General features: G+C 40.0%; 1 long non-coding RNA gene across 1 annotated transcript; it reads left to right on the forward strand.

Moving 5' to 3' along the window:
• Positions 1 to 12,629: 12,629 nt before the first annotated feature.
• On the forward strand, positions 12,630 to 14,107 carry LOC127119734 (uncharacterized). The gene is made up of 2 exons (XR_007802912.1): positions 12,630 to 13,114; positions 13,224 to 14,107. It is a non-coding gene; the product is annotated as an uncharacterized LOC127119734 (long non-coding RNA).
• Positions 14,108 to 16,246: the final 2,139 nt, after the last annotated feature.

Consider the following 16,246-nt stretch of genomic DNA (forward strand, 5'->3'; position numbering starts at 1 on the left):
ATTCAATTTCTCCAGCGTCGATCATATCCTGAATCTTATTCTTCAACGACCAACAATCGTTTGTATCATGCCCGGGGCTATCGGAGTGATATGCACACCTGGCATTGGGATTATAACGAGGAGAAGTAGTGTTGGGATTCGTAGGAGGATCTCTGAGGGTAATCAAATTTGCTTTTAGCATACCCTGCAGTGCCTGTGCTAAAGTCATATTGATCTTGGTAAACTGCCTTCTTGGCCTGTCTTGTCTGTGCTGGAAGTTTTGAGATGGCGGTGCTGCAATCGTAACTGCTCCAATGGTATGGTCACGATTTTTCTTGTTACGACCCCTTTGACCGTACACAGCATTTGATTCGTTCCTCCCCTGGTAGGACCTTTTGGTGCTTGCAGAGGTAGTCGCATGTATCTTTTCACTTCGAATGCCGCTTTCAACACGTTCACCTGTCAAGATAAGTTCAGTGAAACCCGATGAAGAACTTCCCAGTAGATGGCTGTAGAATGGGCCAGTCAGTGTACTCATGAACATGTCCAGTAATTCTCGATCAGTCATAGGGGGTTTGACTCTGCCAGCCAAATCCCTCCATTTTTGAGCGTATTCTTTGAAGCCTTCTTTAGATCCCATAGTCATATTCTGCAACTGTAACCGAGTAGGCGCTAGTTCAGAGTTATACTGGTACTGCTTGTAGAAAGCTGTTGCTAAATCAGTCCAGGTGCGGATGTTAGAGCTTTCGAGCTGATAATACCATTCCAACTGTGTGCCAGATAGACTCTCTTGGAAGAAATGGATCCATAGCTTCCTATCAGTGGTATACGGCTGAATCTTTCTCACATAAGCTCTCAGATGCATCTGAGGACAAGACGCACCATCGTACTTAGTGAAAGTGGGGATCTTGAATTTGCGAGGAATGACCACATCAGAGACCAGTCCCAAGCTTTCGAAATCCAGACCGGGCGCCTTCTGACCCTCCATAGCTAGCATACGTTCTTCCAGCAACTTGTACTTGCCATCTCTTGGAGAGTACTGTTCATTCTCATAATCTTCATCGTCGTCCTCATGGTTAAAGAGATCAACATTCTCCTTTTCTGAATCATTCTCTGTCTCCTCTTCTTGATCCTTCAGAATTCTAATCTTGACTCCTGCGGCCTGTCCTTTAAGCCTTCTTCCCGGGTTGATGTAACTCACAGCTTTCTTGTCTTTCTTCTTCTCGAGCAAGAGAGCCTTCAGTTCCTCCTGCCCCTTGGATAAGCTCAAGATCATCTCCTGAAATTGAGCATTCTGAGCCTGGAGATCTTTGACAGTTTGTTCGAGAGCCATTTTTCTGTTTAGAAGGAAGACCGTGAGAATATTGATCTTTTAGGATACCTGTTATGCAATGTATGAAATGTTTTTCAAGGACTTCTGGAATTTAACTTTGCGTAAACCACCAAAAAGAGGGAAACTTTTATTAATAATTTCTTTAATCAATGTTCATTATAAAAAGGAAATAATAAAAATACAATGAAAGCTCAAGTCTCCCAGGGACGACTTCTTTTTGGGCGAAGATATGCGTTGAGTCTTCGTTCCTCATTAAGCTGGCTGGTGAGCTCTAACACTTTCTTTTTTTCAGCACAGAACTGAGCTTCAAAAGTATCCCTTTCCTCTCTCAACTGGATCTAGGATCTCTTCAGTTCTTCAACATTGGTAGGCATATCTGGATAAGGAATGATCTGAGAAGTACCTCCTTCAACTTCTGGTTCAACAATCAGCGGTCCGACTGCAAGATATGGCATGCCAAGTTCACGAGCTCTTGCACGTACCCATCTGAGATAAGGTTCCATAGGAATAGAGTTTTTCTGCCCTAAAGCACTTCTTTTCACCATGCCCCAAGCTCGTACAAACCTTTGACGGAGACCTTGAGAGTCGTTGTCATAGTCAAACACAGTGCCTTGAATAATTATTTCATGTGGACCATCTCTTCGAGCATAGCCAAACTGGCGTAGGGCTAAAGCTGGGTTATAAGTAATACCTCCTCTTATCCCCAGGAGTGGTACGTTAGAGAATTCTCCACAACGGTCAATGATGATAACATTTTCTTTGAGATGAGGACACCAACGGATGTCTGAATGGGAGAGCGACATTATCCTTTGAGACCACTTCAAATTCTGCCCATTCTTCAAGACTGATTGAGGGAGGTGCAAAATAAACCACCTAGATAATAAAGGTATGCAGCACATGAGAGTCCCTTGCCTTTTCATAGTACGGGTGTGAAGGGAATGCAAAATGTCTCCAAGCAAGGTAGGCACAGGGTTGTGAGTGAGAAATATCTTAATAGCATTCATATCTATGATTTGGTCTGGATTGGGAAACAACACCAAACCATAGATTAGTAATGCTAGGACATCTCCGGAAGCATGGACATTCATAATTTTTAGGAATTCTCGGGCCTTATTTATCAGAAACTTGGCAAGTAAACCCTTAACTCCACTTCTTGTTACCCAATTAGTTTCAATGTCTGACTTTGTCATGTGTAAAGCTGCGGAAACTTCTTCAGACTTCGGACTCTTTTCTAAACCATTGAAAGGTATTTGATCAAGGATAGGTATCCCAAGCATCCTGGAGAACTCTTCTAATGTGGGCACCAACTGATAATCTGGGAAAGTGAAGCAATGATGTTTAGAATAGAAGAACTGGAATAGAAATCTCATCATATCTTCTTTGAAACCAGTGGTAACCAAATTAAGGAGAGAACCATGTTTCTTGATGAACTGAGCCTGATCAGGAAGTTCTGACACTAAATCCTTTACTTGAGGAGAGATTGCTACAAAATTGATCCGAATGGTCTTTCTGGAAGCCATAGCCCTGTTACAGAGCAAAGTTAAATCCCTAAGTCCTTGAAATGGTTAGTACAATGCCATGATGTTATGATGTTATGATGTTATGATGTTAAGTAAATAACAAGCACAAGCAAGTCACACAACAATCATTCCACTGAAGTTTGGTTGGTTCAACCTGTCCTAGAATAGTAACCGGGTTCTAGAAGGATCTCAAATCATTGACCTTCCTTTAAGTCCACTTCAGTGCAACACCAAGTGGTTGACCGAAGCTTCCCTAAAGTCCAATCTCAAAGAGTGTAGTATCGAGTCTCAACCAACCCCAGTCGGAACCGAAGTCAGTTATCTCACTACTTTCTAATGGCTAGGATGAGTCAATTAGGGTTCTAAAGGTCTGGTTAATGTTTTGATGACACCACGCGGAAGCCAAATTTTTCCTCAAGTAAACATGAGGAACATCAGGACATCCAAAGTGTCACATTAACCGTAGCCATCATTTTGACCATTCCAGTATACGCCGGATAGTCGCGATGATCTTTTGCTACTTACCTAAGGTCAACTAGATCCGGGTGTAGGATCTTTCACTCAAGCATAAAATACCCAAGCAATCCCTTAAAAGTAAATCAGACAATTCAAATAAGTGATCTTGTTTTTAAGGTAACCTCTCTTTTTGGAGTCCCCAGCAGAGTCGCCAGTTCTGTCATACGGTGAACTGACTTTGTGTGTTTTGCTTTGGAAAGCAAATGTCGCGGATAGCAAGAGTCGCCACCGACTTTTCTTTTATCCAATAAGGAAAGGTGGAAAAGAACAGGAAAGACCTTAATTAGATTTTGGGTTCGGAAGGTACATTATACAAAGGGAAGGTGTTAGCACCCTTTGTATCCATGGTTATCCATGGGCTCTTAATTGCTTGATCACTTATGTTTGTCTGAAAAAAGTGTTTGTGAATTGCTTAAAAAATGTTTTGAAAAGAGAGTTTAACTTTGTAATGATTCTTGTACGAATGTATACAAAGTATTTATCTCGTTTAATTTTGAAAGCGGTTTAGAAAAATATAACTTGGCAATGATTCTAGTACGAATGTACACCAAGTGGTGATTTTCTAGTATTTGCAAAGTGTGAGGTATGAAAAATGTTTTAGGTTGTGAGCCAGCAATTAAGAGTTATACCCACCCAAGGTCTTTATGGGCATTTCCTATTCTTATGAGGGTAAAATTGTCCTTACTATTGAGAAGTAAGTAGTCTTATCCCTTTGGATGTAAAGGGACATCGTAGGGTCATCGTTTGGTCATTGAAGGCAACATTTGTAAGGATACCTTAGCATTCGAAGGGACGATCATCATTTAACCGTAGGCTACAACGACGGCTCATCGGGGGACAAAATCATATATTCGCAGGCAACATCCGAGGGACAATGATTTATTTTATAGGGACATGATGATTTAATCGAAGGGTCTTTGCTAAGTGTATCCCCACATTCGCGGGACATGACCATAATACCGTAATATCGTAAGGCAACAAAGAGAGGTCCAAGATCACATATTCAAAGGCAATGTTTTACAATCAATTAGGTAGTTGTAATCAATTAGGTAATTAGGTCCACATTATAATTAGTTAGGTAATTAGGGTGAATCTCCCCAAGGGTATCCCACAAATAAAGTGGAATACCTAGCAAGCTACCTTCTCCGGGAGTATGTGAACCCTTACAAAATTCAGCAAACAGGTCAGAATATCAAATCAGAGTGCAATCAAGAGTTGCACCAACTAAAAGAAACACAGCAGTAGGAATGTCAGGCAAAATAACACATGGTTAGAATAAAACAGATCAGAACAGAAAAATCAGCGACTGTCACGTTCGCTCCTGCCTCGCCTAGCGAAGGCTTAGCGAATGCTCGCTACATGCTCGCTTAGCGATATGCTAGCGAGCGACTGCGAGTTCTGGTTTTAATAGCAGTACAATTCCAGAAAGCTCCAAACCCTATGGCATCCATCATAGAAATTACATGGTTAAACGTTCAAGACATTCATACATACTTAAATTCACATGCAAGACTTAAGATATTTTTATAAATTCAATCACAATGCCACATGCAAATTAAGAACATAAGGCGGTAATAGTAATGCAAACCTGTTGGCAATTGAATTGCAACCTTGAATTGGCAAGTCACTCTTAGGGTTGGCGCCGGATTGAGTTGGGCGGAGGTAACCTTGGTGCAAATGAGTTTCCTCCAGGGTTTGCTGTGCCTTCTTTCTATCTCCTCTTTTCGTTCCCCCTTTTCTGAATGAGGTCCTTGGTATTTATAATAGTTTTTGTGACCTAATGGGCTCAGAATGAAGCCCCGAATTTTCTGGTATTCGCAAGCTTCGCTAGGCGAGTGGCGTAGAGAAGGGTTCGCTAGGCGAAGGAGTTGCTCGCCTAGCGAGCATGCCAGTTTGGGCCATTTCTGGGTTTGGCCATCTGTGAGCTGGGTCTTTGTTCCTTTAAGGTCAATGTCTTGAACAATGAGTTGGAGTGCCTTGAAAAATGCCTGGTAATATTAACGGGAAAATTTTGGGGTATGACACATTATAAGGGTGCAACGACAGAGAACAGTAAGCTTTATCATCAGGAGTGAATGTAAAATCGGCCGAATCGCAAGGAGCGATATTGGCCATATGCTTGTCGAACTGGTGTCTGTCGATATGGTTGACAAGGGTTTTGAAGTACCCTTGATCTGCCTCTATATTTTCCACAATACCATCTGGATGCCATATAATGATCCTTTGATGCATTGAGGATGAGACAACTCTGACCCCATGTATCCACTCCCTTCCAAGTAACAGATTGTAGTTGGCCTTCATTTCCGCAATCATAAACATTGTGAATCTTGTGATTGTTCCTACAGTTAACTCGACTTGGATGACACCAAGGGTGGAGCCTACTTTACCTTCATAGTTGGTAAGCACCATATTATGAGGTTTGGCATCAGCGTCATACTTGCCAATTCTCCTCAGCATGTGATGAGGAATCAAATTCACGGTCGCACCATAGTCCACTAAGATTTTATTAACGGGGACATCTTCGACCTTTCCAGTGATGAAGAGAGGCTTACGGTGATTCTTCATAGCCTCATTAGGCCTCTCGAAAAAGGAATTTTGCTTTTCAACACACCCATTATTCATCACGTAGTAGCAGACTGGCTTATGAGCAGCCATCTCTCTTTCCGTAATGATGTCGGTATCTTCGACCTCAGTGATCCGGTCAAACTCTCTGGGCATCACAAACACCACACCAAATAGGATATCTAGGGAAGCCTTAGATCCTGAGTCAAAATTATCAGTCAACATCTCATCTTCAGCAGCCGTTTGATTATATCTTTCTCTAGCCGCCTCTGTTGGATCGTTAAATTTTCTTTTGTCGAAGCTTGAGTTTTCCTTTTGTCTCGCAGGCACGTTGGTGCTAGACTCATCTTTGTCTTTTTCACCAGCATCCCTCTGGGCTTTCCTTCTCCTCTGCTCCCTTTTCCATTGAGACCTTGTCATAGGGTTTTTTCCCTTATAATTCTCCGAGACATGGGAGGTTCTCTTGCCGGTCTAAAATTCCCTACGGTAAGCTAATGACAAGCCTCTTTCGACCTCGAAGCTCTGACATTTCCCTTGACCCCGTTTCTTTCCATCTGCTGGCTTTACCCACTTCCCATTTGTAACTTCCGCACTAGGTTTGAAAGAAATGGGTTTAGTAGCAGGACCTTTTCGCTTTGCCTCACCAAGTGTCACCATCGGCTGTCTTGGATCATGGTATCTCCTTGGGTCGAAAGCACTTATGGGATGAGCATCCGGTTGACTTTGAAAAGCTTTGTGACCCCCTTGGTGATTCTCCCTCCTTACCCCCTCAAGATTTTGGGCCACCTTCTTGTCAAAAACAACACTGCATCGAAGGCACAACATGACTTCTGATTTCTTCTTCTGGCACCTTCGGAGGAAGTCAGGCAACATTTCGTCCTCTTTAGGGAAGGCGATTTAGTTATATTCTTCCTGTCGACACTCATCATCGACTTCCATGGAGGTATCCTGGGATATCTCGGCCAGGTTAACCTCCATGTTGACATCTTCAGTAGTGTCCAACTTTTGGAATTGTAATTGAAGGCCCTCAGCGGCCTTATCTATCTGTACGAAACCATCAGCAGTTTCTTTGGTGACTATCATCAAATTGGAACCTTCGGTGATTCCATCGTCGAAGATATCCTCATTCTTGTTGGTGGCATCTCCCATGAATTTTTGAATGAAGTCATTAAGAGATTCCTGATCAAGACATTCAGAAACCTTAGCCATAACAGGTTCATTGACAAAGTCTTCAGTGACTTCAGTCATGTCGAAATCATCAGTGACTTCGACTAGGTTCACTTCCTCTGGCTCCGTATAATGGGCATCATCCACTTGCAAAGGATCAGAGTCGATCTTCATTTGGCTCCGAGTTTTGTCTCCAAAATTGAGTCTCTCTTCTTGGATGGCGTTTTGCATAAGATCCCTGAAAAGAAAATATTGAGATGTTTTATAACCCAGAAAACCATGGTATTTACAAACCCCTCTTTTCTTTCTTTGTTCTAAAGGAGGTACTATCATTTGACCATCCATCAAAAAATTTGTCACACTTTATAACGTCGAAAGTATAAGTTTTCTTGGGAAATTTATCATTCTTTCTGGTTCGATGGGGTTTTTCCCATTCGAAGGGGCCAAAACTTTACACGCGTAAGGTGGCCATTGCTTCAATTCAACAAGGTAGATCTCATTTTCGTCGAAGTCTGAAAGTTCGTTACAGGACCCTTCATCATCATTTCTGAAATCGACATAGGCTACCCTTTTATTTTTATGTGCTATATCCTTTTCTTCCTTCAAGCATTCTAACTGTTGAACCTTATCAGCCAATTGGGTCATATCTCTCAGATACTGGGTATCTAATTTCTTCCTAATCTAATAGCCAAGGCACCCATCGGCCATTTCGACCAGTTCATGCTCTGGCACTTGTGTAAAACACCTAGCTTTGAGTAATCGAAACCTATTTAGATAGTCATCAATTGACTCAGTAAACTTTCGTTTGATACTAGCCAATTCCTTCAGACTTATCTTTGTTTGTCCCATGTAAAACTGCTCATGGAACATTCTCTCTAGTTGATTCCAAGTATGAATCGAACTTTGTGGCAAGGTAGTGAACCATGTGAAGGCATTCTTTATGAGAGAACTTGGGAAACTTTATCCTAAGGTTCTCATTGTTTGACATGTCTCCTGCCTCAATTAAATATCTAGCCACGTGTTTGACAGTGGATTCAGTAGTATCCCTAGAAAACTTAGTGAATTTGGGGATTTTTGTTTTAGGGGGTGCTTCCGCCTGTAAGATATATTCTGACAAAGGTGATGTGTAATTCGGCCTTCGAATGCCAAACTTTACCCTATTTCGAGCCATAATCCTTTCGACCGTGGCTGCTAGATTATTATCTGCTGCCAAATCGTCATGTCGAACTTGCCGTATGATGTTATCAGTGTTTTTGTTTCTATTTACCATTACTACCCTTGGCTCCCTTTCTCTAGATATTTGTGGTTTGATCCTAGGGGGTCTAACTCCTACTTCCTGATTCACCATCTCTGTTTGTGGTTGATTTTGTGGGATTTGGTTAATAGTAAGGTCTTCATCGAAGGTTGCCCCCTGGTTTTCTCTTACCCAATCCCTATGAGGGTGTCGCTAGGGCTATGGTACTCCCAAGAATTCAGACATTCGCGCCACCTACGATGTCATCTATTGATTCGACTGAGCCGTATTTTGAATCAGAGGATTTAATACGATGGTCAATGTTTGGGTCAACATTTGGACTATCTCATGGTTGCTTTCGTCCATCTGTTGTCTCCACACCGTTGTAGAGTTATTGGTAAGACTAGGTAGTTGTGTCTGGTGTCTCAAACCTGAAGATTGGTTATTTCGACCCATGTTAACCCCAGACCCATGCACTTGAGAGTTTATGTTAACCATGGTTCTGATAAAGTCGAACAAGCGTTATGTAAACTTGCCATTACCGAAGTTGGCATTCCATATGGTTGTTCTCGACTAACAAATGGTATCGAGAAACCAGGGGGTACCAAAGGCCTGTTTGGAACATTTCCAATTGGTGGGGAAGTATGTGGAGGCCCCCTAGGCCCGATGTAAGTTAAAATCGGTTCAGTATGGGAGATCGAATGCGTTGGCATCGAACTCGCCATAGATGGAACTGTTTCATACATATGCTTTGTGGCCCTGTTTGCCCCTGTCGAAGGAGAAGGGGGTGTTATGTTGCTGGTTGATGGATTTTGAGAATTTTGGTTATCTGGCGCATTTAAATTCGCCATCCTCGTAGTGGATTCTCTCTTTGGTCGTTGTTCGTTGTTTATGGCTACTTTACCACTTCTTAATAACATACAATGAATTCTTTCCGAAAAAAAGGAGAAAAGTGAATTAACAACTGGATTTTATTTATTCTAAAGGAAAGGGAAAATAGCGATAAAACCCCAAATAAGAGAAACGGTCTTGCAACCAAGAGCGGATTCGGAAGTAGGTTATGCAAGGGGAAGGTATTAGCACCCCTCACATTCGTGGTACTCCATGGGAACCACTTGCTCATATCAAATGCGTATAGATGTTTATTTATCTGTAAATTACTTTCTATCGGGAATGAGATGAAAGAATAAGATGGGAGAGAAAATAAGTTTTAAGTTAATGTGCTCGCCAAGGATTTGGGCCCTCGTGCCTACGTATCCCCATACGTGCAATACGGAAGTCAGAGCTTTGTAGTTTGGCTCAAAAATGGCGTATTTGTTTGGTTGTTTTTACTGAACAATATTGATGTTTGCATACTACTGTTCACTTGCTTGTATACTCTGTCATGGGAGCGAAAAATATTTGCTTGTTTGCGGTAAAGTGGATACGCTTGGTTCGCACTCTGGAAGTTAAATATTACTTGCTCACACATTGAGGCTTAAACTTCGCTCACGGTAGAATGGAAGTAACACGTCCTTATTGAAAGGTTTTGAATAGAGTGCACTAAGGCAACCGATGATTTGGTTTGTTGGGTCGATTTTATGCATGGAGACAAGCATTAGACCCTTAGCTAGGTACAATTAATGGTCCAATAACTCGGGAGTTGAGAGGACAATGTTGTCCCAACCACTCTTTTTCATCCAAAAAAAGAGATTTGATTATGAAAAGAGTTTGGCAAGTTTAATCATTGGAACTTAGAGTGAGACAAGTCTCTAACCTTTGACTAAGTACGGTCAACAATCAAAGTACTTGAGAATCGAGAGGACAATGGAGTCCTAACTATTCTTTTTCTTCCTCATAGCACCTATATATAACTTGTTTGAATGATTAGATGTTTTAAGGGGGAAAGTCAAGTGTCGGGTCCTCAGGCTAGGTACGACCGACAATCCAATTGCTTGAATGTTGTGTACAAACACGCACACCTCATTTGGCATTCCAATTTGTTACGAAAATGGTTTTAAAAGAGGAACTTGACTTTGAATCAAGTGTTTGAATTTATTATGAAAATAGTGAGTGAAGAATGGAGGTGTGATAGAATGAGATTGAGAAGAGACGTGAATAGACTATGAAGTGGATGGAGAATGCTTGACGTTGGATCAAGCATTCACGTTGCAATGGTGTGAGTTTTATTCGGAAAATAACTTGACGTTAGATCAAGTACCTGTAAGAACAAAGTTGATTCTACAATATATCTCTAAGATTTCGATGATAACAAAGGATGAAACAAAAATGGTACTCTAACGTGATTTTTTCTTAGTGTGCAGGACTCTGAACACTTACGCAGGATTCTGACCATACATCAGATACAAAATTACATCAGATATCAAATATTCGATGATCAGATGCCACTCAGAAAGGATGCGTCTAGAAGGTTCTAACTCTGACCAACGCAGATACCAGCGCAACATTAAGAAGTCAGAAGCTCCGATAAAAGACTACTAAATCCAGACTCTGATACTTAAGAAGTCTAGAGTACTGAGAAGCTCTGATGAAGTCATACATAATCATCCTCTGAAGACAAACTCTGACATATCAAGACTCTGACTTAGACTCACCAGTCCAGAACGCGTAACCGAAAAGAATCTTAATATGGAAAGAAAGTATTTCAAGAAGGGAATAATGAGGCGTGGAAAACAGTTTTAGAAAGAAACAAGGAGAGTAATGACATTAATGTTTCTTCAATGACCAAGATTTTGTCATCACTCCAACGGTCCTTCACAACGACTATATAAAGGACGGAATACCTCACAAGAGAATACACCTAAGACACACAAGAAATCTCATTCATTTTCTCTCATTTTCACGAGTTGCTGCTCTTACGTGAAAAGCTATTGTTCTTATATTTTTGTAATATTTGCTTTTTGTTAGAAGCACTTTACATTGCAGTTTACTCCTACTTAAACTGCTTCCTCAAGTGACTCTGCGCATTCTGAATACTTGAGAGGGCTAAGACATTACTCTCTTAGACGTTTGGTTGTGTAATCTTTCAAGATTAGTGGATTAAGTCCTTTTTGAAGGCGAAATCACCTTGGCTGGGTGGACAGGAGTAGCTTTGAATTTCAAGCGAACCAATATAAAATTCTGTGTGTTTTTATTTCTGAAAAAGTTTTTTGTTTCCAAACCAATTCAAACCCCCTTTCTTGTTTTTCTCAACCTTCAGTACCTTTTGTTTCTTTTGAAATGCTTTGTTTATCGTTTTATATTTTATCTTGGTTATTAACATGTATGGTGAGCTAACTAGCAAGCAATAATGCTAAGCTATTACATGACTAAGAGGTGGGGGAACATTTTACCCACAATGGGGGGATGGATCCACACAATATAATGGACAGGGAATGAAAGGAAAATACAAGTTATAAACTACTAAACTATGTACCATGCCTAAGGCATATAAGAGGCATGGTACTTCAAACAATACAAAGTTATTGAATGAAAATGGAATGGTCAGGAACATGGCTAGCTAAGAGTGAGCTTGCTTCTCCAAGTCATACGTGACAACACAAAACAACAAACGAGTTAGCATGAGATAAAGTCGAATGAATGAGAATGATGCAACAATATGTGAGCATGCTCAATGGTTAAAATCGATTCGAATGGTAACAGATTAATCAATGAAAAACAATCAAAGATCTATCCTATGATCATGGCAAATGAAATTACACATACAATGTGTTGATCACCTAAATTGAAATGGGATTTTCAATTTAATCAAAATGATCACAAAGCACTAAACATGAATTAAAAGTCAAGCATCATGGGAAAATTCTAATAAAAAGTCATATAGTAATCAAGCGTTTTTGTTTTAAAGCATTTTTCAAATGGTAATTGAACAATTCGAAAATCTACATTTTTCTAATCGAATTCCTAAGCCTAAACTAATTGAACAATTAAAGGTATTTTATTATTTTTTAGACATGGTGAAAACATGATATTAAAATCTAATCAAATGAACATCTAAAAATAAAACTACCACAAGAACATGAATTAAAAAGAACTAGAATTTATCAACAAAATAAAAGAACAAATAAAAGAAGGGGTTTGGGTTAGGGGGTGTTTGGCTAGAATAGTGGTGCAAGAAAACTTTCCAATGGGCCACAGAACGCAGAGCCCATTGCCCTTGTTCTAAGGAGTGCATGGAGTGAAATGAGGTGTGGTTCAGCTTATCGCATGAGGCCCACTAAGACAAGGCCCGTTGAAGGTCCATCATGAGGACTTGAAACGATTCAGCATCCAAGAAAATATTTAAGGGGAATACGCGTGGCAATGAATGGACAAGGCGGTGCAACGGTTCAATCAATGCATCAATGGCAACGGTCACGTGAAACGCAGTGGAAAGTAAATGTGGCCCTTGGCCTTTGTGCACGTGTCAAGCTAACAGATCCAAACTCACTTATGTATTGAAAGAAACAATGGCAGTGCTGAACGGAATCTCAAACATGAGTTGCTCACCCCTCACTCCAATATGTTCATCGTTTCCTACTCCGTCGCGCCGGAGGTGGTCTTCGGTGGCGGAGGGGCCCATAAATATAACTAAACAACATCAACTCACTCAAAAAATGACGCTGCTCATGAATCTGAAATCCAAACTTCCTAACTTCTCATGGATTGTAGAAATCGATAGCTCTGCCGGTACAAATGTATTTTGCAGCATGATGCTTACGCCGATTAATTGAAGCTCTTCATTAGATTCCTGTTGCAAATCCCTTTTCGATTTTTCTGTTTGTGTGTATGAATAATTGCGGGTGAGGTCGCGGTTGAAGAATGGTTAGAATTTTTGTCAATTGGTTATAGTTCTTTTTTGCAAATTTTCTGTTACATCATTTCCAGCGTCTTTCGTTTTGTTGGTTAATTTTCCTTTTGGTTTCTTATGCAGGAAGTTGGGTTTTTTGTGCAGTTCATTTGCCTTTTATGCATCTTCAGCGTTTGGCTTACGGCTCATGCAACTTTTGCTTTTTTTGCTGCCGCTATTTGTTGCGTCCTGTTGCAGGTTTGTGTGGTCGCCGTATTGGTGCACTCATAGGTCCAACTTGCCTTGGTTAATGGCCTGAATTGTCTTTCCGCCACGGAAGTGCAATTGGTGTGTTAGGCTCTTGGTGATATTCTAACTAGGTGAAATGCATTGTCATGCTGCTAGAACTATTCCAATAGGCCCTTTATGCTATGAATGAAATGATCTCGCTTCCAGAATTAGCCATGGATGCCGTGAACCTTGACCATGTTATAAACTTTTTGGTTTATTGATATGATACATTGGGCATGAGCTTATGATATATAGTAGTATTTCCTTGAGTGTATTTTTGTGCATTTGGATGAAATCTAACATAGGCATTGCTTCAGGTATGCAGGCTATTGTGAATTGGTTTGGATTGCTGGCGCCGTTTTTTCTACCGAAAATTGGAGCTTTGGATGTTCGATTGCCGCGGTCGAGAAGGCTCGAAAAAATGGCGTGAATTAGTTTTGATTCTGTTTCTTCTATTTTTCTTTGAATCCAGTGTTTCACTTTTATCTTCACGGCTTGGTGTGACGGTGGCGGCGACTGCGTGTCGGAAGCTTCTTTTGGATCCCGATCGAGTGATTTTCAATTACAGTGTATATGGTTATATGCTATGCTTCTAATTCAAAGTTCCAACTTACAAGAGGATAATGGATGTATGTATAATGAATGATTAGTGAGTTAAGCTATATAATGACTTTTCAATATGTAAATACTTCACAAATAATTAACTGCTATCTAATGGTATCATAGAAATTCTGTTATGGCCGTCGCTCGCAGTTGCATTTCAATTGTTCATGTTAATTTGGACCATGCGTTTGGTGAATTTTTCATCATGAAGAAAGGCTTCGCTCGGTGACACCCATCTTCCTCCATTCAATTCTTAATTGATAATTGGAGCATTACAAACACTTCTGTGTATTTGCTGAACCAAAATGTTCCATGGCTCTTCAAAGGAACCAATAGCCCATAAAGAGTAGTATAAGTCTGTTGGCTCTAACAATTCCTTTACACATTGCAGCCTTGGATTTTAGAAAATGAATGTATGGTTGAAATTGTAATTGGTATGAATTTTTCAAATGAATTTGAAAAGGCTTATTGGAAATGAATGTGAAATGGCCTATCTTATAACCTTGAAATATGATGAATTGGTTGATATATGAAATGGTTTGAAATGGTGAATGATTTAAATGAAAAAAATGGTCTTGGTTTAAAATTGTGATTTGGTTGACTTTGGTCAAAGTTGACCAACAAGTCAATTGTTGACCAAAGTCAACACTTGGTCAAATTTCCACTTTTTCGTATTTTCTCATGTAATGAACAACGTAGTGGAGTGTAATAGCTACTTGGATGAGATCTTGGTCACAAATTTGATGTTGTTATAATAAATTGACATGGATAGACTCTTATAAACAAACCATTGTATTGAACGCGTATTGAATTGTGTGGGAAATAGACTTGAATGAACCAACCACATACTCAAAGCTATGCCTCTTGAAGTCAACACACTTGGATGGATGATGACTAACACTAACAAGGCTTTGATAGGCCATCTTAACATGGACCAATAAACCAATGAAATCCATCATGAACAAAATATGAACATGGATAAACCACGAACAAACCTTGTGCTATGAATAAGAAAACGACCAGATGATATGACATTGTACTTAAACCAACGCTCCAGAACAAGTGGGTTTCGACTGGATCTTAGTCAAACAAGAGAAACATACACTTTATGGAATGATGATGGATCAATGAAGTGGGATTAGGGGTGCACACAAGGAGTAGTGCCATGGATTGGGGTTAATAGGAACCAACAAGAAGTCACAGTTGAATCTCTAATGTTGAGCATATACACAGGCTTCAAGAGATACCTCCAATTAGGGTTTGATAATTTGAGCCCACCTTTAGCCGCAGAGAAACCCTAACTTCCACCTGATGCAAGCACAAAGCTTTGAATCCATGATATCTGTCCTCTTGTATTAGACTAATGCCTATGTAGGTGAAATGAATGATATGCATATCGCTAGAGTTAGTGACCTAGATGAAACTTGTGAAGGGTAGGGTGAATTTTGGGGTATGACAGCCGTGTTTGCCCCTATCGAAGGAGAAGGGGGTGTTATGTTGCTGGTTGATGGATTTTGAGAATTTTGGTTATCTGGCGCATTTAAATTCGCCATTCTCGCAGTGGATTCTCTCCTTGGTCGCTGTTCGTTGTTTATGGCTACTTTACCACTTCTTAATAACATAGAACAAATTCTTTCCGAAAAAGGAGAAAAGTGAATTAACAACCAGAAAATAAAAACAATTCCTATTTTTTTTTCTAAAAAAACATTAGCACTGTCCCACTGGGTGTGCCAATTTGTTTACCGTGAAATTTAGTAAACAACCGCTGATCTTCCAAATTACTAAATTTGATTACTCACAAAATCTATCAGATTGATCCTAGGACATAGTTTAATTGCTTTAAAGTAAATTCTAGTAAAGATGAACACTCCAACAATGTCCGTGGATTAAAATTCAAACGGTAAAAGACTAATATGAATTAAAGAGAAAAACTGTAAAAAAAACTGACGATAACCAAATAGCAAAGGCAAATGTTTGAAATAAAGAAGTATTAAGACTGCTTGAAATAAAGAAGTAGTAAGACTGTTTGAAATAAAGAAGTATTTCTGGAAAATTAAAGGTAAATTGTATTGCTTCAAAATAACTGACAATGGTGTAAACAAACGTACATTTATGAATTTACGGTTTCTCTTCAAACGGGTACTTGGTAAATTTGACAGACTCTGTACACACTTTGACACATACCGATCCTAACACTAAGATCCTCTATTTATAATAAATCGAAATAACCGTTTCTAACGGTCCTTTAGTCACATCGAGACACATGGCGCTCT

Source organism: Lathyrus oleraceus, chromosome 2 (genome assembly GCF_024323335.1).
Source record: "Lathyrus oleraceus cultivar Zhongwan6 chromosome 2, CAAS_Psat_ZW6_1.0, whole genome shotgun sequence".
In the NCBI taxonomy this organism is placed as follows: Eukaryota; Viridiplantae; Streptophyta; class Magnoliopsida; order Fabales; family Fabaceae; genus Lathyrus; species Lathyrus oleraceus.